This window comes from Podarcis cretensis (assembly GCF_951804945.1).
Source record: "Podarcis cretensis genome assembly, chromosome: 4".
NCBI classification, from domain to species: Eukaryota; Metazoa; Chordata; class Lepidosauria; order Squamata; family Lacertidae; genus Podarcis; species Podarcis cretensis.
The window spans coordinates 104,291,360-104,316,239 of record NC_137173.1 but is presented as its reverse complement, the minus strand read 5'-3'; the positions used below and the strand labels follow the sequence as shown (position 1 = coordinate 104,316,239).

General features: G+C 42.3%; 1 long non-coding RNA gene across 1 annotated transcript in view; it reads right to left on the bottom strand.

The window, feature by feature from the left end:
* Nucleotides 1–7,020: 7,020 nt before the first annotated feature.
* LOC307214516 overlaps nt 7,021–24,880 on the bottom strand; it is a 94,632-nt gene continuing 76,772 nt past the window's right edge. Inside the window, exons 2-3 of the long non-coding RNA XR_013838179.1 lie at nt 7,455–7,559; nt 7,021–7,040 (exon numbers count right to left, since the gene is read on the bottom strand). This is a non-coding gene — a long non-coding RNA (uncharacterized lncRNA). The remainder of the gene's footprint in view (nt 7,041–7,454; nt 7,560–24,880) is intronic.

The window sequence follows — 24,880 nt, the reverse complement described above, 5'->3', positions numbered from 1 at the left end:
GCGCAAATGGCGGTAGAGGCACAAGCGAAGCCATGATTCCGATGCCGGCGTGAAGGGCGATGGATAGAACACAGTGCTCTAGCCAGAACAGTCAGCTCTGAATTGGTTCTGTCCAGTGATTTCGCTCAGTGATTTCGCTCGGTGATTCAGCTCAGTTCAGAGGATGGCCGCATCTGGCTGTGCTCTGATGTCCATCGATCCCATCCTCATCGCCAGTGTTAAGTTGTGGGTTGACATAGCAGACGACACAGCAATTTCTCCAAGCAGCTCTTTATTTTTTAAGCTGGAACAGAACTGAACTGAGGAGCTCAGTCAGCCTGCTTATATAGAGCTACAGAACAATTGTAACTGTTGCAACATTCTAAAACTATCCAATCACTGAACGTCACTTTTCGATCCTTCATTTGCATACAAAACTATCCAATCACTAAACGTCACTTTCCATCCTTCATTTGCATAACTATCTACAGTATCCCCCTGCTGGCCCAGGGTGAGAACTTCAGTACATAAAATTGACCACTCTTATTCATGCCAGAAGAGCCACTATGTCTACAAATTTCACCCAATTCTGTTAAAATAAAAGAAAGTTTGAGCCATTTTTTTATTTCTAAATACTGACACAGGGAATTGAACAGATAATCAAAAGTACAACAGCTGCCCTTATGGGGAAAGTACAGCAGCTAGCTGTCTGAAATTTAACTGAGTTCATACCTCCAGAAGGAGTGACTGCTAATTTAATCAAATTCTGGCCAAAATAATAACAAAAATTATAGACCATTCTGGGGTGTGTTTTTGGGGGGATGTCCAGATTAGAGATGGTTGGCTCCCTGGACTATAATTTGATAGGTTTTAGCCAATACTCTGTGCAATATTCATCTACTTCTGTCAAAAGTGGAAAAGATTATCACAGATTTCCAAATAGTGAATGGGGGAAATGAAACAGACCTGGACTGCTGAGCCACAACAGACGACCTCCAAATATTGGTCCAGCCCAAATTAAGCTGTTTCACAAAGCACCAAATTGGGGTCCAGACCAATCTTGTGGTCAGCACATTGATTTTTAAATCTCTCTGATGAAATTTCACATATAGCATGATTCACATGTATCCATGTGGGAGATCCTTTGATTCCTATAAGAGTTAAGAACAAGTTTTGACTTTTTAAGAAGGGCTTTAGCTTGAAATTTAGTATTTGATATTCCGTTGTGCCAGAATATTTATTCTCCTCTGAACCTTCTGTTGCAATAGCCATGATATAAATTCAGGGACAAATGCCTGCTTCTTTATAAACTTGAATTAGTAAATTGATCCTCTTTGCCCAGCATGTTTTTAATGAACTCCGAGATAAAATTTGATAAGTTCATGAAAACAATTACTGGTAAATTAGATAGCACAATGAACAAGAGGCACTAATATAGTAGAAGCTATTCAGTGCATTCAATAAACCCAAGTGCACCGGATTGTGCAAATAAAATTCTACCATACAGTGGCAATTGTATGATGATGCAATGATTAATACTGGATTTGCAATTTTTAAAGGCTTTTATTTGCACCACACTCTTGTATGATGTTGCAAGAGGTCAAGAGAACATTCCACTGCAAGGACATATCTGACTATAAATTATCAGAATGAAATTGGGATCAAGGTTCAGGTATCTGAAATGATGGCAAGTGTAACCACTGGAAATATATTTCTTTTAAATATATATATGCACATGCCCCGAGACATTTATTATGAGGAGTCATGTCTCAACCTTAGACACATGGGCTCAAGTCATCACACTAGGGCTGTCTTCCCACTTACATACAGTCAATTCAATTAATCTGAATGAGGGTCATTTCCATAAATTTGCTTGGAGTTAAATAGATCCAAGAGAAGGAAAGTATGTTAGAGACTATGCTTAACTTTTAAATAGTCAGTGCTGAAAGTGAAAAAGCTGGTTCCAATAGATTTATTACTTCCAATTGGACAGCTCAGTTGGTTAGAGTGTGGATCTAAATGATCCACAGGGTGCCTTTCCAATTCTATGATTCTATTTCCTGCCCTGTTTCCTAGGAGTTCAATGCAGCTGTTTTGCCTGAAAGGCCACTCTGTTAAGATAGCCTATGCTGATAAAGATTTGACCAAGGTCACACAGTCTGGCACTCTGACATTCTTCTAGAATACATTTTTTTCCAGACGAGGTCATTCCTTTTTAACCAGATACCTATTCAGACATGCATACAAATTCAGATGTGCTGTGGTCAAAATCTGACTTGCAAACAAATGGAATTACCCAAATTTCTTCTTCTTCTTTGGCGATCACTCACAGCCGAGTAAGATTATCTTCCATAAACACAGTTTTAACAATGAGTCCATAAGTGACCGTGGAGGCCAATTCTGGATCCACATGTCCTTCCACAGTGGGGACATTGGTTTCCGGGCGGGACTCCCCCATAGCTGCTGAGGTCCTTTCACAAATTCCACAAAAACAAGTTAGGGGTGAGCTTGCAGTATCTCCAGATCTGGGAGAGTTGTGTTCAGCTATTAACCCAAATTTAATCTAGGTCCCTAATCACAGAACATGTCTGTTTTTTCACAAGAAGCACGTTAATGTCTTGAAGCCCAGAACCACATAGGTGGGACCAATCATATAATTCATTTTCAACTGACCATCACCAGATGAGTAGGAAGACAGGGTGACAATCAGGTAAAAGGAACCGATACAGCTGGTTCTTCCCACATCATTCTGGACTTAATGTACCAGCATGGGGAAAAGTCATGGAGAAACAACTCCTGTGCCACTGAAATAACAGAAGAGCCCCGCTTACACAGCCTTTCTCAACCTTGGGTCCCCACGTGTTATTGAACTACAATACCCAACATTGGCCATGTTAGCTAGGAATGGTGGGAGTTGTGGTCCAATAATATCTAGGGACCCAAAGTTGAGAAAGGCAGGTGTAGGCTCACCTTTTCTTTTCTTTTTCTCCTAGCCTCACCTCACCATTCCCTAAATGATTGACAGCTGTGCAAGCCTTTGCTGGTGCAGAGGATTCAGCTGGTTTGGCCTCACTTGTGCTGAAGTTCTCGTTGCAGAAGTGCATCTAAACATTTTAAAAGAGATGTAGCATATAACTTGTTTCTAGAGTGGACACCTATTTATAAACATTCACACACTGTTCAGAGAGTTTCATCCATAAAGAAGTAGAAAAAAATGGTTAAGGATAGAATCAAAAGCCTGAAAGATAAGAGCAAATTTCATATGAATTACAGATCATAGATTATGCATTCACTTTTTGATAAGTAGCCTCTGTAAATATGCCCCTGTGGAGATGCAGTGCAGCTTATCAACCCACCTATCCAACTTGATGTTACTTGAATGCAGTGCTGCCAAACTGGGACATGTTTTCCTTCATATATTAAAACTGTTATTATGATTTATCATTGGCATTTTTATCCTGCTGTTCTGCTGAAATAGGCTTCCAGAGCAGCTTACAAATATCAGTGAGAAGACAGTCTGTGCCCACAGTAAGAGAGAGGTGACACAAAAGGAACGGGGAGCAAACGAAAAGCAATACATGCACTTAATGGAGCTTTCTTTTCTTTAATTGTTGTATATCACGTCTCCACCCCCACCCCGTTCACATCATTATGACTTCATCAGTGCCCCATTTGTTTCCGTTTGTGTACACACCAGGGGACACTGAGAAGGCCGGGGTGTCCTTAGCCTATGCAAATTAGGAATGGCTTAAGTTTGAGGTTAGTTTGAGTACCAAGGCATCATACAGTCGTATCTTATAATAAAGCACAGGATACATATGCATGTGTGAAAGTGGATTAAAAACTCAGCACTGGAAAAGCAGTGAGTGTACAGTAAATGGAAGTGTGAACACAGAATTAGTTGCAGAGATCTTGTAGTAAACAGCAAAAATATAAGCATTTGGGAGATGAGCCAAAGGTTGCTAGTCTTTCAGTGGTTGAAGTGGTTCTGCCCCCACAGCAGCAAGGATCCTTTTAGCAAAGTACTGGAAGACACAAGAACTACCCACGCTGGAAGAATGGCAGACGAAGGTGATTGACTATATGGGATTGGCGGAGATGACTGGCAGAATCCGTGACCAAGAAAAAGAGACGGTGGAAGAAGATTGGAAGAAATTTAAAGTATATCTTAAGAATTGCTGTAAAATTAATGAGTGCTAAAATGTCAAGGGAAAGGAAAATATAGAATTACAGCTGTAATCGATTAAGTATGAGAAGAAACTAAAATAAGAAGATGTTATTAATTGATTGGCGTGAGGGGTTGTTGAAGAGAGTTTAAAACAGGGATGCAGAAAAGGGGAGGGAAGGGGAAGTCCGGGAAGTAAGGTTTATGAAAAAGAGGTTTTGAAATTATACATGCTTATATGTTGTTGTTGTTGTTTTGTCTGTTTGTTTATGTGTGTGTTGCTTTGCTTTTAATTTGTGTTGGAAAATCAATAAAAAATTAATTAAAAAAAATAATGAAGTGGTTCTGCCCCATCTTTCTCACTCTCCTATAGCTTGAGCGAAGGTTATTGGTGGCAGTTGAAGGAGGAGCATGGCGCAACTGGTATTTTGACAGTTACATTTTAAATTAATGAATACATTAATTATATTATATTAATTTGTTAACATTTTTGTAACCTAGAAATGCCTTAATTCTATTGTGGATGCAGTAAAGTCTTTAATGAACTTCTTGCAGTGAATGTCTGGGGTCTAGACTGTCCATCATTTGTGAGGGTGGAAAGATCACTTGCAAGCTTATTTGTTTCATGAATGGTAGTGTGAACATAGCAACATGCTTGATTACTTCATACTTTCACAAAGGCAAAGCAGCGTCTAATTTTTTTATTACTAATTAAAATGGGGCAATTAACACATTTTCTCTATGTGAAAATGAGGTGATGAGACATCGAAATTACACTACTTCAGAAGCAAACACAAAAGGCCTTTGGCTACACAATCACAGGTGCTGGCAACTTCCCTCCTCGTCACACTGTTCAGCAGCGTTTACTGTATGAAGAAAGGCTCACACAGCACATGGCCAGCCTCCCTGGCACTGGCAAGTCTGTGGACCTTCACAGAAACATTCCATTCCATTTATGATTACCACAAGCAATGCATTTTCTGTAGAAACAGAAGGTGCCCATACTTGTATCCTGAAAAATTGCTAAATACCTCTCCTCCCACTCCCCGTTTCTCTGTTGATTTTGTGATGAACTTTTTTATTAAAAAGTTGATAATAAAATTCAAAATGTTTACCATTTTATAGATGGTATTTATTACCTTGAATTATATAGAAGTAGCAATTAAGACTGCTACCAAGGGCATCAGTCCCAAAATGACCACTGGGAGGTGTGTGGCACAGCACAAAATTAAGCGAGAGTGGAGTCAGTGCTGTTTGCCCCATCCAAACTCGTGCTTAGCATGAGAAGTCGGTGCTATGCCCTGCTGGTCCTGTTTGTGACATTCACACAATATTGATTTTCCACACAGAGATGCCAGCACCAACACTGCCCCCACCCCCACCCCCCGTGCGCATACAGTGACGCTGTTATTGTCCATTGCAAAAGTTCCAGGGAAATATATAGAAAGGCCATGGCATTCTCTCTAGTACACAAATGGAGCATTCACTTAGCACCCACAAACCTCAGGCACAGATGCATCTATCCATCTCACCCACTCAGACTTTACATTTACACAACCACACATATAGGTCTCTCTCTCTCTCTCTCTCTCTCTCTCTCTCTCTCACACACACACACACACACACCCCTTGCATAGATCTCCTCCTCACTATTCAGGTGCACCCCTCCCCCACATACTGTACCTCACATACATATTTCCTTTCCTCTCACATGCATACACACAACTCCCTCCATCACACATGCCACAAATACACCTCTCTATCTCTTACACAAATCACACATTCATAACTCTTTAAAACCACACTTACACATACATTACTTGAGTATATGCACTACTTATGTATGCACAAGTACGCACACCCCATTCAGAACAGCTCTTCCTTGGGGCCAAGGCAACACTCATCACTGGCCTTGCCTGGCTAGAAGACCATGGTAGCCTGAATGCAACTGAAAGCCCTGCCACTCCTTCCTTCCCTCCCCAACCTTTCAAGAAGCAGCAGCAGCAGCAGCAAGCCCAGTATGGGGTGACAGAGGAACCTGCCAAGCCAGTACATGTGGGGATACCCCTTCTCTCTCTCTCTCTCTCTCTCTCTCTCTCTCTCTCTCTCTCCCCTCTCCCTCTCCCTCCCTCCCCCAATCTCTTTTTTAAAAGCAAGTCCCAGCATGGAACACAGGGGCTCCCTTTTGCTGGCTGTAGCATTAGCCTGGTACCAGAAAGATGGTGCACCTGCCTGAAGAGATCATTCCCAAGGCAGGCGGCCACTGCAGAAAGGCCCTTTCTTGTGTGGACCCTCTGCACCTCCTTTGGAGAGGGTACTGGAGAAGGAGCTCCAAAGATGGCTGGCCAAGGGTCCAGGCAGGTTCATATGGGAAAATACACTATGAAGTAATGGGGTTCCAAGTCATATACGGCTTAATAGGCTAACACCAGAACTTTGACTTTGGCTCAGAAACCAACTAGCAGTCAGTGCAGAAGAGCAAGCACTGGTGTTACATGTTTGGACCATCTGGTCTCAGTTATAAGTCTGCACCTTTGTATCTTTATTTTCTAGTAGCTACTAAGGAAGAATCTCTAGATTCAAAATGTACAAGGCCTTTAATAAACCAATTATTGCGCACTGCTGAGGTTTCTCCCTCTTCCCAGTTCAAGTTCGGCAAATTTCCCAGGAAAGAAACTGGATTCCTCTTCAACTTTCACAATGCTTACTTCTACGAGAGCTTAAACCTACATGGCCCTGAAATACTCATTTTAGACATGTTGCTTTATAAAATACCAAATTCTTAAGTGTGCAACTAAAGCAGCTGTCTACATATATTTGCTGATTAAATGCATGCTTTAACTGAAACCTCTTACATTGATTCTGGTAGATGCTCAGTTGCAACTTCGGAAAACATCTGAAAGAAGGAAGTTTCAGAATATTAAGCATCCGTGCCTTCAAATGTGTTGTGACAACTTTTCTTTGATGCCTTTAAGGGCACCACAAAGGGCTCATCCACATCTCTGTTTGCCCTGTGGCTTTCCCCCAGGAAAACCAGCAGTTTTGCACTGAGTTGGAACAAATGGCAATTGGCTTTCCCCGTGAATTGATGGATTGCCCTTTGTTCTGATTTAGCGCTAAAGAGCAGGTTTTCTGGGGCAAAGACAAAACCGCTTGGACCCATGCCTAGAAAGCCTGTCTGGAAACCTTTCAGAAGTGTGGACAAGCCCAAAGAGATGTTGAGCTCTGGCGGCATTTAGAATAGGGCAAAATTAGAGAAATGGCAGGTTAATCTGAATAAGACGTTAAGAAATAGGAAATCTGTCCATACCTTAACAGCATCAGGTTCTTTTTCCTTGTGGTATTTAGAAGTCTTCAATGTGCAGGTCAAATCATTTATTCTTCAACATATGTTTAGTAACAGTAACAGATTGACCTGCAATTAAAGAATAAAACATCAATTAAATAATAAAACATTGAATGACCTAATTCATCCAAGCAGGGACCCACATGGGTGGCTGCTTTTAAACATGACCATGCAGGGGCTGCACTGCAACTCTTCAGCGGTGACTGTGCCCCTTGACACATAGCCTCAGTTTGGCTAAATCACATGTGTAGACCATTCACATAAGAACATAAGAAGAGCCTGGGGGGTCAGGTCGATGGCGCATCTTGTTCTCACTGTGAACACCTGGAGGCCTGTGAAAAACCCTCAAGCAGCCCCCAACCACAATAGCAATTGTTATTCAGAAACATATTGCCTGACCAGGCAGGCAGAACATAGAGGAAAGCATATGTGCAAAGCCTACGTAAATCCCCCAGACTTAGAAACCCTTATTCAAAGTAACAAAGGGACATCGGATGAACTCTGAATTTGCATTTCTCTCTACCTTTCCCCACGATGGTCCATCAGTCGCATCCTGTAAGTTCTGACTGGCCAGAGATTGCTTCTGCCCTTGCTGCCACTCTTCAGTAGGAAAAAAAATGTATTGTGATGTCTTCTGACAGTTCACTGTGTAGCTAACCATGTTTTTAGGCTAGAAGACTTTGTGTTAAAGTTAACACCCCTCAAGTAAGTCTCTTTCTGATGACTGCACGCCTCTCACCCCACCACCTAGTGTGCTCTTTCTCCCCTGAGACTGCTGCAGTCCTCCATGCTCCCCCCCCCCTTCTTCAGGCCTGCTCCAATCCTGTGGATGCCTGTGGGAGTTCGTCCTCTTCCCTCCTCACTCTGTATCCCTGCTTCTCAAGTGATGTTTGTTATTTTGCCCTCGGGGTTAGGATTGCAGGAAGTCAGCATTTCTCAAAAGGAAAGGTCTTTTTTCTTTTTAAAATTTTTCTTCAGTGGATTCAGAACACTGCAGGGTTGTGAGTGGACTAAGCTCAAAGGCAACCTATGAATTCCACATAGAGCAGCAACCAAAACCTGTAGAGTCTGAAGGGACTCCAAGTGTCATATAGTCTACTCCCCTGCAATGCAAGAAACACAACTAAAGAATCCCTTGCAAGCAACCGTCCCACCTGTTTAGAAAATCTCCAATGAAGGAGAGTCAACCACCTTCCCAGATAGTCCCTTCCATTGTCCAACAGCTCTTGCCATTAGAAACCTATTGCTTATGTTTAGTCAGAATATCCTTTCTTGATTGAAGTCATTGGTTTTCTGTCATTCTGGAGCAGCAGAGAACAATCTTGCTCCATCTTCCATGTGTCAGCCCTTTAGATATTTGAAGGTGGCTATTATATCACCTCTCAGTCTTCTCTTATCCAGGCTGAACATACCTCATAAGGCTTGGTCTGGCCTTTGCCATGATCGTTCCTCCCTAGGTCTATCTGGAACACAGGCCATTACTCTCCTTTGGAACTACTAGCAGCTTGCTCCTCTTTCGTGTATTGACCTTTATTTCCCTAATCTCACTGTCTCTGAACCTCCCAATAGTCCAAAGCCAAGTAATTTCCATTTCAAGTTTTCCATCTGGTGTGTTTTAGGCCCATTTCATTTTACCTGGTTGCTTTTTCCCTAGCACTCTGCTACATTCCATATAAGGCAATATCTTCACCTTTTCCTATCTCTTTATTCTTATTCTACAATTCAGACAATGTGGGTGGTTACTTACTACTAACCAGCTTATTATTTTATCTTTCTGTAATAGGACTCTAAGCCACAATGCTATTTTGCTCTTTGTCTGCCATTTTGTGTAAATAAACTATATTCATTTAAATTGGCATATGTTTGGTTCTTACAGTTGCTGCAAATAAGCAGGGTATTTCTAAAAGTAATAATGTCCCTTGCAGAAATGTCTGTTGCACACAGTTCTCTCCGGTAAAGTTTCCAAAAATGATTCTTCCACCTACACTTGTGTAAGATGCTGGTTTGTGTGTGTGTGTGACACATGAACAGATGTGGTAACACACAGGTTTCAATTGTGAGAACCGGGTGTAGTTTATGGCAAGTTCTGAAATGATGAAAGCATAATAACTTCTACACAGACTGGAACTCTCCAATTGCTCTCATTTCCACTTCTAGTCCTGTTTTAATGAAATCAGTGTCATTCACAGCCTCTGTTATCACAAAAAATCATGTTTGTAGATCTGCTCAAAATTCACACGTGGGTTATACCTCCTTCATAGATTGACATAACCTGCTCAGTAGCAGATATGAGTGACATGTATCTCCCCCCCCCCCCGCATATACACAAGCCTTTAAGAAAAACTATTGAATTAGTTATTTAACTTTGAAAACAATTTGTATTGTGTTTAATAAATGCAGATAAGTAATGCATTTGAAAACCTCCCATGCCTCCCTTCCTCTTCATGCTTGTCTGTTAATTTGTTAATTTTTAAAAAGTACTCCTTGCAAAATAATTAGCTCTTATGTCTCCTTTAACACTTGAAAGGTTAGAGCAAAAGGAAAAGCAGGGTGCTTTAATTAAAGAATAAATTATTGAATACTTGGTTTTAATTGATGGAGCTCTTCTGTTATGGTGCATGTTTATAGATATTTTATGGGGATCTGTAATCAAAATCTCTCACACACAGTGAGCGCCTTTAACTGCAGAGGCTAAAAGAAAGAAGGGACTCACGTTCAGCCGTTTAATTTCCAAGAACCATGTGAAGTGTGGTTGCCATGGCAACAAGGCACTAATTGCCAACATAAAATCAAAACCAACCTTGACTGGATCCAGCAGCTTTGCCAAGACTATAAAATCCTTTTTAAAATATTAAAATTGTGTAACGTTTCCTGCCCAATAAAAATAGGAATTGGTGAAGGGTGTCCACACCCAGTCTTCCAGCAGAGGAGCCTGCCTGGAAGCCCAGGCTGCATTTCACGCCATGCTTTGATAGTAGACACCACGCATTATCATGTGAATGGAAAGAGACTGTTGTTGCTTTCTTAAGGATGTTGGCATCACTGGGAATAGCAAAATACTATGAAGCAGAATAAAAGGAAGAAACAAAAGACAAAGATGGCAACACATTTCCAGAGGGTGGAAGCAAAACAAACCAGGTGGGCATAAGAAAGGGTACTAACATCATGAATACCTCTGGCACTAGCTTGTTAGCGAAGAATCTGAGATGCTTCTGGCTAGGAGGACATTAAAGTCCCTTTTGAGAAAGTGGTAAACAGTCAGAAATGCAGCAACACTCTTCAAAACTTTGCAAGTTCTTTTCTGTTCTGTTTTGTTTGAATCCTCAGCCCAGATTTTAACTTTCAGAGCCCAGTAGGCCGATTAGGTCACCAGAAGCAAATAACAACATTTTCATTGCCATGGAAACAAAATTTAACTATCAGAAATGGAATCCTTTACGTATTTTTGCATGTTTTCATTCTTCAACCATTTAGTTTCCATGGCTCTTTTCCAGGACTCTAATTCACCAGGAACTGTTTTCCCTCAGATCAAAGAAATAATTCAGCGGATGCTTCACTCTCTTGTTCCATCTAATGTAAGAGCATGTAATCTGTTTTTTCCTTGTTGTGTTTTTTGTTTACAGGATAATTAATACAAACAGCTTCCTTGTTGTTCTGCTGTAAGCCGCTGTTAATGTTCCCTTTTTACTCTTATTGCTCATCACTGTATGTGAAATATATTGCAACTTGTGCTAGAGTTGGTTCAAGTATTCCCAAGCAAAAAGGGAATGTGATAACCCCGAGGGACAAAGGGAAAGTTTATTGGATGCAATGTATGAATGGAAGCATCTTAAATGGAAGGCCTTTGTTAGCATGAAATTGACTCATCTAAATTTATTTCAGAAGTTGACATTTTTTAAAAATAGAAATCCCATCATAATTGCGTGGGGGATCTGTGCCCCCCCCAGTGGTTATTGGATGGGAGTTACCCATCAGCCCTAGCCAGCATGACCAATGGTCACAGATTATGGGAGTTATAGTCCAACAATATCTAAGAAGCCACAATCCTGCATTAGGAATCTTTCCATTGATTTCCATAACCCTTGTCAGAGGCAAGAAAAGACAAATGATTTGTCTTTCTTCCATCATACAGATGTTCCAAAAAAAGCAAATTACCATGGATCAAGCCCAGCAGAATAGTGGGTTCTTTAGGAGTTCTGAAAAGCAGCAATGACCAAACCAGTACTTATCATGCTTAATAGCTTTTGATATCTCTCTCTTTCATTACTTTGTCCATAAAGAGGCAAACCTAACGCTCAATTATGCTATTGGCACTTTGAGCGACAGTGTTCCAATCCACAACTGCCTTGCAGCAACAAAAGGGGCAGCTAAGCAACTGCCATTTCTTGTTTTGTCTATGTCTGAGGCCTCACAAGACCTCAGACATGTGTCCCAGGCCTTGCGAGGCCTCAGAACCAGAAGTCAAGTTGAGGCTGGGGGAGGGGCGTGTGACGCCGTGATGCCTTGTCACAATGTGATTTCATGGCGTCATGCACGCTGCGCACCCATAATCCCGGGCCCAAGTCAGCTCCCCCTGTTGTTTTAGTTGAGGTTCCTGCACTGCAGTGGGTTGGACTAAATGACCCTTGGGGTTCCTTCCAAATCTACAGTTCTTCTATGATTTTATGCTTCTATGATTTTGCAATCACCCAAACCCCAAAGGGGACAAAGGTTGCGTACACACTAAACCATTTGTAATACAAAAATGTAGTTTTTCTCAATTCAGAATCGTTCATGCTTGTCCTCAGCTAGCATGCTGCTTTTATGCTAGATTGATTCTAGGCCTTGCCATTCGCAAGACTGGCTGTGCTTACTTTATGCACATTTGGACACCCCCTCTTTGAGTACGTAGTTTATACAGTGGTACCTCAGGTTATGTACTTAATTCGTTCTGGAGGTCCGTTCTTAACCTGAAATTGTTCTTAACCTGAAGCTAATGGGGCCTCCAACTGCCACCATGCGATTTCTGTTCTCATCTTGAAGCAAAGTTCTTAACCCGAGGTACTTTTTCTGTAACCTGAAGCATCTGTAACCCGAGGTACCACTGTACTGTACATGCATTTTCCTCCTTTCACATGCCTAAAGTGAATGAAGGAAGTGGCAATTGCAATCTTGATGCCCTCCCCCCCCATGGGCAGGTGTGGCTACACCCCCATTGCTTGGGCTGCCGGAACCTGTTTTCAAGTGGACACACTGCTTGGACAGAATCAATCTGCAATGAGCTTTCATTTTCAGAATGAAACCAGTTTCTCAAGAAGTACTTTTCAGGGGCAAAGGCAACATATCTCGATTGTGTGTGGAATATGTAAAACAACAAGAACAAGTACCCAGACTCCACTGATTCTAGAATAAGATTTTGTGTATACACAGTCCATGATGCATACAAGAAGCAGGTGCCTCTAGTATTTTGCTCAAAACTGGTCTGAAGTATGTAGCGGATGGGAGGGTGTAGCATAGTCACCAAGTCTATGAGTCAATATTTGGTTCAATTCCACATTAGAAGATCGTTGCTGAATTAGACAGATAGCCAATGTAGACTACTAGCAGAAAGAAAAAATTCCATATAACGAAGACCAATTTCAAAACAAACTCCTACGACTACTGTGCTTACTGATAGGTCCTCATGCCTCTGACAATTTTAAAGCTTTCACTTGCCCCCAACTGAAGTAGGTTGCTGAAGAATGTCTTCCTACCTTCACATCCTGCAGACGGGGCTGCAGAAGTGGGAGAACAACCTTTGCTCACTCTTTTAGCCACACAGCTGCACCAGTTATAGGCATTCCAGTAATTACTGCCATTATCAGAGCTGCAAATGCACATGTTGTTGTTATAGCACTATTAAGGGCATAATGTGTACAACAGAAGCTGTTTGCAGTGGAAAATGTAGGTTAGCTGCTCTAATGGACTGCATGTGATGTGCAGAAGGGGGTTCTTTTTTCTTTTCTTTTTTACACAACCCTCACAAAAAAGGCAATGCAGTAAATCAGTCTTGATTTAAAACAGCAAAGGCAGGGAATGTCAGCCACTTGAGTAGATGTGGACAAGCATAAGCCTAATGACTTCTTTTGTTCATCTGCCATGTGGAACTATTCCAACATTCTTATCTAAGATGTGAATGAGGTGCGCTAATAGCTCTGTGTGCTTCTACTCCTGGAACTGAGAAGCTAAAGCAGGTAGCATGCCCTCAGTCGTTTTGGCATTAATGATGTGAAATGACTCAGCCGGCTGCTCTCGACAAATCTGAATTGGCAAGGCCCAGCGCTGGAGAAGGGGCTGCACTGGGCTTCCTTTGCAAACTGGCTGTGACCTTCAGCCAGCTCCAGACGCTAGCTCATGTCATTTCTTGTTAAAGTTATCACAGGTGAGATATGGATATAAACAACAGTTGCCTCAGCCCTGCACACTTGCTAATAAGTGTCACAGAATACACAGGGGAACTCCCGTGCAGATCGTTAGACAAACGGCAAGAACGAAAGGAAGGACAGCTTGTCAATCCATCTTAAGTCAAGCTGGATGCCCTCCTGATCTGGGTTAACCTAGATTCCACATACAGGCAAATACCACGCATTGAATGCCACACCACCAACCCAGCCTTAGCATGATGCTGAGCAAAGGTAGCCAACGTGGCATCAGGTTAGTGATCTCTGCTATACAAACTGTCAAATAACAGGCAATGGTGCTGATTGACTGTAAAGGAGAAAAATGGTTCTGCGTCCCTCCTCCCAATATCTGATCAGTGCCCATTGTGGACAGGCGGTGGGTGCACTATTATTACTACAGGAACAATATGAAGCTACCCCATCCAGCCATCTTTAACAGGCAGTGGCGCTCTCTCCCCTAGGCCTCAGGCAGAGTTCTCCCTAACCTTGCTACCTTAGCGCACCCAGGCGCAAATGCTGGGGGCAGAACAAGGAATTATTTCCCTACAAAACAAGGGCTCTGTCACTGAGCCACAGCCCCCCCCCCCGGCAAGTTCTCAACCTGCTAGGTGTATCACGTAGAAACTTGCCTCCATGTACTGGACTGGGGCCGCAGTGCGGAATAAGAATTGTATGCCAAAGTTGTTGGAGCAGTTACATTTTTTAAAAGGAACACACACACAAATCACTCACAATTTCTTTTTTCTTCTTTTTGCCTAATAAGGGTCTAAATGATCTAGCCAAGCACTGTGAACTTTAACTAATCATTTCATGCTCCAGTAATAGCACCTATTATTTGACGTCACTCCTCATATTGGCAGGAAATCCAGACATATTCCAGGCAAGAGACATTTTAAGTGACTTGTGATTTCCAAATGTGCTCTCTTTAGTATGCATGGACCAACTTCAAGATATAATAGATCTATATGAGCACAAGGCTGGTGTCATTTTTACTCTCATCAGTTGCGTTTAAAAGTTCAAGCTACACAAATCATTTAAGTTTACAGCACAGTTACACTTGGACAACCTACAGAGCTGCCCCTGAAGTAAAGCCACCCAGCAGGCTTTGCGTGCCAATGGCTGACATCCAGAATTTGGAGTCACTGTAGGGACCATTGTGGGTACTGAACTGTTTGGTGGGCATCTGTCTGTCTCGGGAGACAACAGGTGTGTGTGCCTTTAGGGGTGAAGTCAAACTGTTGAAAGTTACATCGCCAGCTGTGGCTGTAGAGACTGATACAGGAGAGAGATGTTTTGTTGCAGGTGGGGCAGATGAAGGCGTCCAGTTGTGCTGATGCACATTCACCAAGGTGATTCTTCTCTCTGCACTCCTCCCAATGGTCATTTGTCCTCTGGTCACTGCTATGGATAAACAACCTGACTGTCTCCAGGCATTGCAGGGTTAATGTTGCCAGCCTTCATGTCACGTTTGCAGACATCTTCTTAGCACAGAGTTTGTCTGCCAACAGGCCTGGTTGCCTGAACCTAGCTTCCTGTAGATCACCTACTTGGGGATCCTGCCATCTTCCATTCTGTGGACATGACCAATCCAGTGCAGAGGTTGCAGAGACAGGATTGTGGACATGCTGGGAATGTGGGCTTGGGAGAGAGAGCACGTCTTTGTTTGCACAATCTACACTATCCAAATGCATGTTTTAAGCAGCCATTTTGGGATGATTGTGGACATGCTGGGAATGTGGGCTTGGGAGAGAGAGCACGTCTTTGTTTGCACAATCTACACTATCCAAATGCATGTTTTAAGCAGCCATTTTGGGATGAGAAATTCGGAATGGAAAATCAGTGGGGAAAGGGCATTGCTCTGCTCCAGTTAAGCCAATACTTTTCTCAAGGGTTCAAAACCCACATCTGTAAGATCAGGCATGCATCTGAAACTGTGGAGAAAAATACCTGCTGAAGGTACAATTTGTAGAAGGGGGAAAAGTGGACAATGAAAGGGTTGAGCCCCTTTCTCCCTTGCAGTTCTTCATTCTAAATCTCCCCTTTCCCCAAAGTGGCTATGTTATATATAACATCCAGGGGATAATATACACTAGCATGTAATATGTAACTAGCCCATCAGCACCACAGAAAAAAGCTGAGAAAGAGAGTTGGTTTGAAGGTGTTTTTTAAAACCTTATAATTGAAAAGATTGCGTTCTTGGAATGTGCTGAAAACCCATTTTGCCTGTGGGCCTAACCTTCCCCTAAAAACCTATTTCTAAAGAGCATCTGGGCATGCAGGAGAAAGCAGCCTGTGGGTCCAGGCTGTAGCAGTATGGGTTGGCAACACTGCCCTAGCAGCAGCCGTCATTTCCTTCTGCTGTGTTGGCATTGGGTCTGCAAATTCTTCTTGATGAAGAGAAGCAGAAAAACAGCCCCAGCCATTGCATGTCACAATAGAAGAGCCTGGGAAGGTATGTGGGGGGCAGCAGGGAGAGAGGCGGGAGAAGAGGCAAGCATACAACATCAAGATGGGAATGAGAACCACCCTTTCTGGATGCATTTTGCTAGAGCCTGAGACAGCCGGCATGTCTTTCAGCAGGAAAGCCCTCCACTTATGGCACCAAGAGGAGCAACACACAAATGTCAGTTGGTGCAATTGCCCATAAGAGGCTCTTGCAGTCAACTCAACTGGCTAATTAACCAAAATAACAGCTAGGCTGGCAACTCAGCAGCCAGCTGGCAATTCTAGCAGTAGCTAAATTCCTGACAAAATTCTGGAAATAAAAATGAGCTTGCAACAGTGCTGAAGAGGGAGCTCAGGGCTGAAAGAGGGCAAGGCTGCAAAGCTAGGGAAAGTTTGGGGGCTTTATAGCTTCCTGTAAAAGCAGTAAAGGTACAGCCTGGATACATGATTCAAAGTCAGTTCTCAGGATTAAAAAGAAGCACCTTGGCAATGTACTTCACAGGATACATGCCTTCAATAATAAATGATGAACTCATAAATCAAGGTTGTTGCAAAAGTGGGCTTCAGGTTTCTTCGAGGTTAATATCAGGCAACATATCAGATTCTGTTTGTCTCTAGCTGGATACAATCCCTTATTAGCACTGAAAGGTGTGGTAGGGGTATTGTCTTCAGGCTGTTATTTTGTCAGATAAGACTGCGACAAAACAGGTTTTGCAGGCCTGGGAAAGAACACCAAAACCTGCAACCTCCCTTTGTAGCCTTTCCAACAGCCACAAAACCTCTTTACCCAATGTGGTGGGCAGATGAATATACTCACTATGGGGAGCAGTACCTCTCATTTAACATCTTCAGCACTCAGATAAAACTATTGTCCATTGCTCGCCTCTGCTAACTACTACAACAACAGACATTCCTGCTTCCTTGAGGAGGTCTTTATTTCTGGCCAGAACAGCTGAGAGAGCGGGATCTTGTATGAAGGTGGAATTCTCTTCTCTTCAAACCACTGGGTGTGAAGGATAAGTCCCAGGGTCCACTTTATTATTTTTTTAAAAAAACTAACATTCACTCCAAAGGAATCAGAAAACCAGATTAGCAGAAAACTGGATAAACTGACAAGCATTTAGCACACACAAAAGGAGCCAGGACACTTCCAATACAAGACAGAAAATAAAACTGGGATTGGAACCATGAAAACAAGTCAAAACAACTGAGCAGGATCACACACATTCATTTTGTACATCTATTGTTTGATTGCAGCTTTTATATGAGCACCAAACAGGGGAAAGTAAAAATAAATAAATAAAAGTTGAAGCATGCTGAGGAAACTAAGTTTGCTGTTGCAGGCTGGAGAGACCATTGGAAAACTATCCTACAGGGATAGCTGGGGAAAGAAAAAAAGGAGGTGGGAGCAGACCAACCCCAACACAGCTCCCGGGTAAGCAAGCAAACCCCATTCAGGAGCTGTTTTAGGACTGGCTCAGAAGAGGGACAATTTTGTATTTGTTTTTTCCACAGATTGATGTTTGATTCAGCAGTAAATAGCGGGTTTTCCCAGGACATTACCAACAAAAAAAAACCTCAGACCTGTGATAATAGACCAATGCAAAATAGTAGAAATCGTGGGAGAAATGAAAGTGTGGATGGCACACAATTTAATTCTCACAAACCTATGAGAATTTTGCATCATTTCAAAGACATATCAGTTTGTCTTCAGAGAGCTAGAAATCCATGCAGAACTGGGTGATTTCCTCCTCCATAACTGAGGGAAGCAATTTCCCAATGGGTTATGTGCTGAACTTCCTTTTACAGATTAACAAGTTAAATCCTTTCTGATTAAACCATTAAGAAAAATGCACACCCTTTGAACCATCCCATAAATGCTATTGATGACAAGTAGCTCATTCCTTAAGACAAAACATCAGTGCCATCATGACGAGTTCTGCTGTTGCAGAAATTGTGGCTGAGCTAAAAATAATAAATAAAAATAAAAATCAGCATCTCTGGCTTCAGTAAACTGGCACCATGTGCTCAGTAATGCCAAAGTCAATAATAGCTCCTCTCATGACAGTGTTACAGTCTAAGCACTGCTGCAGGCCTTTGCTAGTCTTGAACATGGGGATCAAAGAGATAAAAGGAATGAAACTCTGTGGCTTCCACTTTATTTTCTAACACTCTGAGGAGCTTTACATGAATTCAATTGTCAGTGACATTGTGTCATTGATCTCTCTTAATATATCTTTTAAATCAGTAGGGCATCCGTCCGTCCCCCCCACTTCATTGCCTTCAAGGAAAGACCGGGAATAAAAGCAGTTGAGTGTGTGAGTCTCTTGAAAGAGCCACAATGAAGTGGGAGTTTTCTTAAGGAGAGAAAATATCCGAGCTTTGCAGGTGGGATGGAGAAGAAATTTTACTTCCCAACATGCACTGAACCAGTTGAAAAGCTGCCGGTGCCATAAGCTTCTTCATATTCTGTTTGTCTTGCTGTACTCATGACATGAACAGTGGGTTTCCTTTCCAATCCTATTTGCTAACCCTAAACAGTCTATAAAAATATACAACCCAATGGCAAGAAAGCCATAGATCATTGAATCACTGACACTTTCCAATGGCCCTCCTACCCTCTGTAGAACATTAACATGTGTTAATGTTCGCCAATATATATTTGTTAAGGCTATGAGCTGTTCCTGGTATAAAACTGAGTTAGAAAATATTCTGAGGTGGAGGAATGTGACTGAACACCTAACGAGGTTCAAGTATATTGTAACAATGTCAAGAAATCATTTTTCATGCATTAAATTATTCTACCATCTCTATTCTTCCCTGTGGCTGACAGATGTTTGGAGGAAAAAATACCTCTAATTCATTCTCACTAAGCTGTCCCACACATCTCTTTTTCATCTAAAAAGAATTCCCTTGTGATTCCACAAATGTGTGTACTTTCTGCACAGCCCAAGGACATACACAAAAATTTGCAAGGGGCAAGTGAGGGAGGACCCAAATCCTATCAGATAGTAAGAAAGGAAAATACCCTTCTGATTTCAATTTGTTTTGCCCACATATCTCCATGAGAGGCTCCCGTGCTGGAAATAAATCATAGTAGGCATTTGTGATAACAGAATGTGTCTGCTTTCTCACATTTATCATTACATTAGAGGCGTTTCTTGCTAAACACCTCTGGAGAAAAATCTACATTTTAAGAAGATTGGGCATTGTAGTAGCAACATTGTACAGCTGAAAAAAGTGCACAGAAGGGCAAAGCAAATGATCAGAAGGCTGGAGCTTTTCCCCGTTGTGTTACAACATGAGTGGGGGGTTAAATAAATAATGGATGGGGAAATGATACAGATGTACATAATTATGCATGATTTGGAGAAATTGAGTAGAAAGATGATTTGCTTCCTGTCCCATAGAAGTTCAGGACAGACAAACAAAGTACTTGGTCACATGGGACATATTTGAACTATGGAATTCACTTCCACAAGATGATGTGGTGGCCATCACCTTGAGTGGCTTTAAAAGGGATCTGGACAAATGTGTGAAGGATAAAACCACTACTAGTCGTGACAGAGATTATATATGGCCTCCGGGATCATAAGCGGCATGCCTCTGAAGACCAGTCTCTGAACTGCGGAGGAAGAGGACCATAGGTCTCCTCGGCTGCCTGCAGGCTCCCTGGCGCACCTGGTTAGCCACTTTGAGAACAGGGGGCTGGATTAGGTGGGCTGTTGGTCTGATCCAGCAGACCTCTTATTATGTTCTTATGGCAGGAGAGACAGTGAGTTGTGACTATGTGAATAATACAACTGGAAAATCTCAAAACCAAGCAGGGGAGGAGACAAAGTAGGAGACAAAGGGAAAAGAACAATGGAAGATAGGAAACAGGAAGCAGAAGACAGCTTAATAATTTAGAATGGGGAAATTTATCAGATCAGGAAGTGTCATTCAGTCAGAATCTATTATCAATTCCCCAGCTCTAAACAGATTTAGTCTAAACAGGAACAACATCCTATACTGAATAAACACATTCTACAAAATGTGTATTTTGAATCTAGACTTGAAGAAATGCTGCAAAACAGAATGGAGAAATTCGCTTAACCAGGATTTGAAGCTGAGAGCAACTCTGGCTAAATGGAAATCTGATGAACTTTCACCTCTGTGAACATCTGCGCTGGAGCAGTAATGCCTCACGTTGATTAAGGTGAGCCAGGAGAGTACCGATCTCATGATAGCCTAACTACAAGTTTGTTAAATCTGCACTGCTCCATCATAACTTGTGATATATTTGCAAGACCACAATGAATGTTGCAGATGTTCAAAAAGGCCTGAGGTGAAGTGTGGTTTAGCCACCACAGAAGCCACAGCCCAGCTGCTCATGGCGCCTGAAGCAGCAGCAAGTGAGGGGGGGCAGGGCAATTGGGTCCAATCTCTGCACCAGCTCCAAGCCAGTCTGGATCAGGCCCAATGTCATGCAGCAACAGCAGCAACAGCAGCGAGACAGGCCAATATGCTATAGTTAGCACTAAATGGCGGGATGCTATGTTGCTGTTGGTGGTGGCTTCCCAACTCCCTACAGTGTTTTTCCCATTTTACCAGTTATAGATAGGTAGCCGTGTTGGTCTGCCATAGTCAAAACAAAATAAAAAAATGGTATCTGAAGAAGTGTGCATGCACACGAAAGCTCATACCTAGAACTAACTTAGTTGGTCTTTAAGGTGCTACTGGAAGGAATTTTTTTATTTTGTTTCCCATTTTACTCTTTTTTGCTATCTATTTCACTTTTCTTCCTCTTTGAAAATGTTTCTTTCTCTCTTTGCCTACTGTTCTGTGCACAATTCTATAGTTGAACAGTAAGTGCATTTATCAAAAGTGGATAGTCAGACAATCCTTGGGTTCTTGCTCCTATCTATAAGGTGTCTGTAGGCAATTCTATGCATTACATAGTGCAGAATATAGTCACTGTTAATGAATTAGCAAGTACTAGAGATTGTTTATGCATTTTTCCACAAAATTTTCATTATAGCAATAGTCTGTGCACCTCTGACAGCATTCTTGGCAGCAGTTACAGGAACAGCATCTTTGGGGAGAAAGCCGTAAGGAAGAAGCTTATTAAATTTTGTAAATCATCAAGCTTGTCTGCAAATGCATGGCTTTGTAGTTGATTCAGTTGTTGGCTTTGAAAGTCTGCTATTAGGTCCATTAAACAGGCCCAGAGTTTAACTTGCCTTGTAAATTACAGAGAGAAGAAAAGGAGACACAGCACCTTGTTTTTAAAAGAATACAACACCTGCATTGCAGTACACAAAGAAGTATGTTGAGAGCACATGCTGCATACTGTTCTTCATGAATATAAACTGATGGACCTAGAGCCTGGATCTTGATCACCAGGTATGCAGACACCCAGTTCTCAATAGTAAAACTGAGCCAGGCTTTGCTATAAGATGGCCTGGAACCAGATCATGTGCTCAGAGCCTAGGCTCAAGTATTTCACCGGGATACAAGGCAATTTCTCTCTGTACTGGAACCAAGTTACCTGTGACGTGAGGGGTCAGTTTGTGGACTATCACTCAGTTGCATTGCCAGGGGCATCACCCCCGCCAAACTGCCATACCTTTGCAGCCCCCTCCCTTTACACCTGATGAAAACTCCTCCCTCTCCCTTTACAGCACCCCAAACCCCCCTCCCATCAGAGCTGACCCCAAATCACGCCTCCCTTTGCACCTTGCCAACCCCAAACTCCACCTCCAGTTACACCACTGACAGGGGAGAGGGGAATGAAGGAGAGAAACTCCTTATCCCCTTCACCATCTCTTTGCACTCACACACATGCCAAGAGCGAGAGAGAGAGAGAGAGAGAGAGAGAGAGAGAGAGAGAGAGAGAGAGAGAGAGATTGCTTTGGGAGGCTATTGCAGTGAGGAGGGGAGAAAGAAGTCTGTGTTTCAAAATGTCAACTTTTTCTCTCCTTCCCAAAGCAGCAGCCATGGCTGTGGCAGCAGCGTGGAGGAGAGCAGAGTGGCAGAGGGACCGTAGGAAGGCTTGAAAACCCTGCCTGCCTGCCTGCCTGCCTGCCTGCCTGCCCAGCTGCATCCACCTCCAGTTCCTTCCTCCTCACTCACCTGCTTGGCCGAAGAGCAGCCCAAGAAAGAGGAGCAGGCAGGACATGCTGGGGGAGCTCCTCAGAGCAGCCGTCCAGAGCTGCTACCACTTTTCCTCCTTGGCCTGAGACTGAAATGGCAGCGTTGGCATGAGGTGGCTGTTTCTCTGAGACCCAACTGGACTGGCCATCCCCTGCACCACTTGCCTGGGCCTCCTCTGCCTGCCCAAGCCGCCTGCCTGCTGTTCTGTTGTCGTGTTAGAATGTGTGTGGCCATCTTTGGGCAGCCACAGAAACTGAAGTGTGTTGACATTCTTACAATCTTATTATATACTAATATTTACTTAATGTATTTTAGTAAAGCCTTCCTGTCATATTAACACAAACAAATGGTCCAAAGTATTTTCAGGCCCACTTCAAGAGCTGATAGTTATGTGCCCTCTGGCCCAGGCTTGCTAGCTTTTGCATTCCATTCATAGCAGCCCCAAGGAAGGCAGAAGAGGAATAAGAATCATTTTAAGTTGCATTGACAAATGTCAGTATAATCAAGTTTTGGGAAATGATAGCCCCTCTCTGTTTGGGACACACTAGATCTCATTTTGAGAACGGACTCAGGCAAAGACAACTACATGGCTGATAAGAGGTGTAAAAAGCAAATAAGACGAAAGTTGTGTGAAGGAACTGAGGGCTACTTCACACACACATTGCTATTGATGGATCAGTTAAGATTTAAGAATACACTTACATGTATAACACACCAATGAGACCCATTTGGAAGTTTGCATGTTTTACCGGGACATGCATAAGAAAAGCAAGAATGACTGTAGAAGCCACTCCAGTGTACACCTGGTACCAAATCCATGTCTGTTGCCATGTGCAAAGTGGAACAGTCCTATGTGCCAGTAATTAAACACAAACAAGGTAAGTGCTTTTATATATGCCACAGAAAAGAGCAGCTAACAAATAACCTAGCACTCCACTTTAGAATTTAAAATCTACAGTGTAAATGCTGGCTTTCAAATCTAATCCATTACCATCACATGGTATTTAGGATTTTAGAAAAGATATGTAAACTATTTTAACACCCATCATGTTCACCACATCTACAAAAAGGTGAGGGTGGGTAGACAGCATTGTCGGCTTGTATTCTTGAACTGTTCATACCAAAAGTTCTGTCCACCAAAGCCCGGCCTATTTGCCCCCCTCTCCAAGTCCACCCACCATTCCTCTCTCCAATAACGCTTTGCATCCCATTGGTTATTTTCTCTTCTGTATGAGAGATATTTTCAAGGAGGTATCAAGTATCTTCAAAGCATTTTTAATGAGGTGCTACAACTGCGGGGGAGGGGGATCATAAAAAAACATACCTAATTACCCTTAAGTTATTATAAAAAGTAGTAATTAATTATGCAATTATCCAAGGTTTTATGAAGTTTTTACCAAAGTCACCATCCTTCATAAGGAATGCCCCCCTGACATCTTTCATTATAGGCATGAGAAAGGAGATTGGCTCCCTTCCTCCCAGGGTGAACAGCAGTTTCAGGGGAATAACTTTTGGCATAAAGCGAAATGGTTAAATCCTGCACATATCCACCACCACCCCTTCCAAAATAGACTCATTCAATGCATTCATAAATGTAACGTCACAACTAATTTGGCCCAGAATCTTGCACATATTGAACTCAATTGTTTCATTTGTATTTTATTCATATTCAGCTCAACTGTTTTCAACATATTGGATCCTCAAAGCCGCTTGTGAGAAGAATGCACTTGCATTTTGCAACAAGAGGGAATCCAGTTTCTATGGATGTCTCTCTCACACCAGCTGCCACCTCACAAGCCACATGATATAGTGTTCTGTAGAACCTGTTGACTTTCCAGAGTGGCTTTTTAGGAGCCCGGAGGCTGTCCCATTACAGGGATGGAAAAGACACACACATAAACACTTCATCTTCCTTATATTTTCTAGGTGAATATATCCAATTTATCCCAGAAAACCAAGAATTTCACTCATTCAATTGCTAGAAAATAACATTCATAATATTGTCAGTGCTTGACTAGGCACACTCCAGGTAGTAATCTGAACAAAACTTTAAAACAAAACCTGAATAAATGTGTGACAGAGGCTATAACTGCTTTACATTTATCACAACATTTCCTCCTTGTTTTTTTAGCAGCTCCCTTTACTCTGACATACAATGCAGGCTGTGTTAAAGGGCAGTGTGATTAGGAACCAATCAGGATTGAAGTTTTTCTTGAACAAAGGAAAATAAGATTAGTCACAAGCACTGGGTTTGCCTGTGTTGAACCAGCATGCTAGAACTGGGGGAAATAAACTCAAAGGATTGCTTCCAGGCACTGAAAATAGGTACTTTACATCCTCAGCTGACAACAAGCCCTTTTGTACTTTAGACAGATAATCACATCATTATGC